Source organism: Macrobrachium nipponense, chromosome 2 (genome assembly GCF_015104395.2).
Source record: "Macrobrachium nipponense isolate FS-2020 chromosome 2, ASM1510439v2, whole genome shotgun sequence".
NCBI lineage: Eukaryota > Metazoa > Arthropoda > Malacostraca > Decapoda > Palaemonidae > Macrobrachium > Macrobrachium nipponense.
In genome coordinates this window covers 169974357-169979356 of record NC_087201.1, presented here as the reverse complement: position 1 = coordinate 169979356, position 5000 = coordinate 169974357, and the positions used below count along the sequence as shown (strand labels likewise).

The following is a 5000-nucleotide window of genomic DNA, read 5'->3' as shown; positions in this document are numbered from 1 at the left end:
TAAGGATATTTTCACGCATATGTGCTCCTTCTGCTACATTGGATGTGTGTGTGTGTATATATATATATATATATATATATATATATATATATATATATATATATATATATATATATATATATTGTGTGTGTGTGTGTGTGTGTGTATGTGTGTGTATACTTACATACATATGTACATACATACACAGGGGTTATTCAAAAACGGAATTTCCAAGATTTCCAGTGAGTTTTCATTTTTTCACGCCATTTTATTCCTGCCTAGGGTGAAATAGATTTTCGATTTTTATATATACGACAAATATAGATAACAAATTTTATGGCTACGAAACCGATATCGGCATGCGGTATTTGTTTTTACAAATAAATTTTTCTTGTCACCGTTTCTTTGTTTTATAAAGCTCCTCCCTTTTCATGTTGAAAAAACTATAAGTAATTTCTATAATTAATTATGTATTTCCAGTATATTATTGTCATTATTCTTATTTTCGAGATGGGGAAAGGTCATTAAACAGGATGGATGTGAGAATTTAAAACAAATCAATTTATTTGCGAGTAAAAAGTTTAACGATAATTTAACATGTACCAATTTTCAAAGATTTCCTTTCACATTTTCTTACAGTCAGTTTTGGCCATGAACTGAAAATGAAATGTGCAAAGATTATATAATTATATATAGTATAGATATATATTATATATATATATATATATATATATATATATATATATATATATAATATATATATATATAATCTTTTTTTTTTATTTTATTGTTGGGTGATCTCTGGTCTTGTATTGAGGGATTCGGTAGGAAATTACGTTTGCTTTGTGAATTGCTTTCTCAATTATATGGTCAGGATATTTTAAAGAAGAAAGCTACATACGAATTATTTTAAATTCTTTTTCCAAGAAATCTGGAAAACAAATAGGTGTAGCAAGTAACCTGTTCTTAAAAGCCTTACGAATTTGTTCCCCAGATTTCCTGGAAAAAGAATTTGAACTAATTCGTTAGCAGCTTTCGTCTTTAAAGTATCCTGACCATATAATTGTGAAAGCAATTCACAAAGCAAACATAATTTCTACTGACCCCCCGCCCCCTAAGACAAGACCAAAGATACACCCAAAAATAAAATAAAAATTCCACACCTGGACAGGATTAAGACAGTGACTCAGACCCTCGGAAAATCTAACCCTTTTGCATTTACTTACCCAAACACCTTAACCAAATCCCTGATTAACGTCCAACAAAAGACATCCCGCAAGGACACAGGCGTTTATGAAATCCCATGCCAGGACTGTGACCAATCTTACATCGGATTTACAGGAAAATCACTTCCCCAGAGATTAATACAACACAAACGGTCAGTTAGGTATGGGCAACAGAACTCAGATATTTTCGACCATATAAATGAACATAACCATATAATAAACTGGAATTTGTCCCGTATAATTTATAGCAGCAATTGCCGGTACAAGAGTCCAAATGATAGAATCGGCGGCCTTAATTAAAAGAGAGGCAGGTAATGAACATCTCAAAAGGAGCATGGGATTCAGATGTGATCGACAAGATTTTCATTGAACCAACGCTTAAGAAGATTAAAGGAAGATTATCAGCGGGGGTGACCTAAATTGGCTTACCTGTGGATAGATCTCTTGGTATAAATACCACCTTTTCTGTAAACTTTTCTTTCATCTACCTGAAGAGGGAGACAGCCGTCTCTGAAATAAAGTATTTTTCTCTCTATATTTTGGTGTTTTTTGGGCTCCTTTTATTAGATATGTATGTATATATATGTATATATATATATATATATATATATATATATATATATATATATATAAATATATATACGCATATATTCAGTTATATGTTTAATATACGGAGATAGCTTTAATCAACCAAATGGCAATTCTTGTATGGGGGGAGAAATTTTTTTAAATTTTTTTCCTTAATAATATGTACCAATGTAAAGTAAGTGCTTTTTGTCTTGTAATACTCTCTAATGCATAAATTTTCCTCACGAAGGAAAGTAGCGAGTCTCAGTAACGAGAGAGAGAGAGAGAGAGAGAGAGAGAGAGAGAGAGAGAGAGAGAGAGGAGAATGGAGACACTTGCCTATAATTTATTTAATCACTTAATCACCTACTTTATCAACATTTCTCGCTGGAGCGGAACCAATTTCCTTAACAAGCGGAAAATTCATCAACAAAAGGACACATTTCCTTTTCCCCTGTGCTACTGCTAATTAAAACTCTGGTCGTCCAGAGATTTAAGCAAAAGTTCTGCCCATTTTCTTTGCTTGCAGGCTACTTCAGGCAACTGCTGTTTATCATTCATTCAGGGACAAATTTAAATCTGCTTGCGAGTAGGGGTCTACGTTCGAACGTATTTATCAAGAGGGGGGAAATGAATGCTATACTTTGCAAAATAGGCCATGCGTCTTGATAAGTTCGCTGCTTGACTATGAAACTTAATAGCAGAAACCGAAACAAAATCATATTTTTGGGGGGTATCAACTAAAACTTACAGTAGTTCTTATATGCCATATTTGGAGAAACAAAAATTAATCTATATTACTCAGAACAGAAGTAAACTGTAATCTAATCCTTCAGTTATGAACGTGACTTATGAAGGTTGAATATGCAAAATAATTGTTTATTTCACATAGCAAAAGTGGAATTACTACAAAATGGAGGACGAACAAGTTAATTAGTAAATTTTGGACTAAATTAATTACGCCTCATAATATGGAAAATGAGTGACCCCGCAAAAAATAAATGAATAAATAAAAGAACGCACTAACATCTTAAACTACATTTATTATTATCATTCAGAAGATGAACCCTATTCATATGGAACAAGCCCACCACAGTGGCCACTTACTTGGAATTCAAACTTCCAAAGAATATGGTGATCATTAATGAGAAATCAGAGGCGGTAAAGGGAATTCCAGAGAGAACAGATCTCGCTTCTAAAAAAATAAATCTCTAAATTAACCAATAGGTAAAAATGGATCAAAACACAAAGGGAATAATATTAGGGTAGTCATGTATTACAAACAGATTGGCAGTGAAATTATCCTTCGAGAACGACTTAAGTAATACTTATGCCATGTACCCCAGGGAGTGGGATTTCTGTCGCATCTATTCTGAAAGTGGAGATAATCAAGATAATCAATCTCTGCTCATGACATCCCATTGAGGTTCGTTCCAGTCTCCTGGGAATCTCATTAGAGTGGCCTGAATTATGCTCGAGGCATCAGTTATCCTCGTTGCAAAACAATTCGTCTGCATTCGTGCCGTAGTAATTCGTGGAGTCACAGGTGTGTTATTCGTGAGCATGAAACTTTCGATTATAATAGTGCCTCCTTCAGTGAAAGGGGCATTGAGATATACCTCTGTGGATGATATGTAATATAATTTCGTAGCAAATGGCTGAAGAATACTCAAAATTGAATAAGATGTTTATTAACAAAAGTAGAGTTTTTGAAAGGAATAAAATCTACTTCTGGCCAAAGTACAAAAAAATTGAAATGACTTAGATTTGTTGAAATGTAGAATTACATTATTGCTTTAATATTTCATTAATGCAAGCACTTTCAGTATTTAAATTCAACAGTAAACTTTTCTCTACCTCTTTTGCTTTGATTTGGTCATAGGTCTAACCTTAAGGGAAATATCGTGATGCATAGAGATTATTTATTGGGTAAATATTACTTTAAAAATCCCTTATAGAGGAAAAGAAAAAGTATAGTGAAATATATTCAAAAGAGAACAAAATTTCAATGTGCATGAGCCTTAGCCTCCTGTGTAAGATGTTAATTCTATTTATTTATTTTTTGAGATATGGTTACAAAACTATTCTTAACCGTATTATTGACATTATTACTTATTTAGCTTTCAATTTAAGTGCGAAGAAAGATCGAGAAATATTAACATGCTTTGCCTAATGTTTATGTTTTGGAAAATATGTTAACAGAGTATGTATGTGCGAAAGATACCTTATAGTTTAAAGACTAGAACAAGTAAAATGATATTCTTTATTAGTTGAAATTTAAGTTATACACAACTATATTTTTCTTCTCTGTTTGCTGTAATATCTGTAAACTAACCACTGTTCTTTGTATAAAGGTTTTACAAGTTTAATGGAACTTTACCAGCATGTATTATAACTAAATATCTATAATTACAAGAGGAGAACATTTACTTGGGTTAGAAATTTTTTTGCATATTAGTTTTTATAAAATGACGCCACTTTTCTTTTATTGCAAAATGTCTGAACTTAGGGGTCGAATTTCTTTATTTCCCAACTTTTATCTTTTCAGTGTTAGTTGTATGATAAGTGGTAAAAATTTAAAGCGAATCCCTCTACTCACAAGGTAGCATCATGGGGCCCTCTCAATAATCACCATTTCAATCGATTTTTTCCTTTCAGAGTCTTAGCTCAGATGACCCGTATTTGATCTTATCAAGCTCCATTGACTTGAAACTAAATTAAAGTCTCCAAAGTCATCACACTTAACGAGAAAAATGGAAAAACATCGTATTTCATTAATATGCCTTGTGTTAGGTCACGGATTCCAGCCTTAATCAACCTGTATGAAACTGGGGTGAGTCGAATTTTCATAATTAATTAGAACCTTAATAAGATTCTCTTGCTTCGTATCATGCCTGTGGGTTTTATCATTTGTCCCAATCCAATTATTTTGAATGAAGGTGAGGTATTTCGAAATGCCAGTTTTAAAATTTTTTTATTTATTTTTTTTTTTTTTAAAGTTTGGATGAGCGACACTAATTTATCATTTTGGAAGAGGAAGGGACGGGGAATTATCTCTCCTCACTCTCAAATATGCAGATTTATTTTGCCAACATCAGGTACAAGATGGAAGTGAATAAAGAAATAATCTTAGCGGAGAAGCATGGACACAGAAATGTAGTTGGTAGAGATTTTAAATTCTTGTGATTTGTGGAAAAATAGTGACCACCCACCTTTATCTATCTATCG

General features: G+C 32.5%; 1 long non-coding RNA gene across 1 annotated transcript in view; it reads left to right on the top strand.

The window, feature by feature from the left end:
- LOC135221567 (uncharacterized) overlaps positions 1-5000 on the top strand; it is a 317490-nt gene that overhangs the window by 302445 nt on the left and 10045 nt on the right. The window lies entirely within an intron of this gene.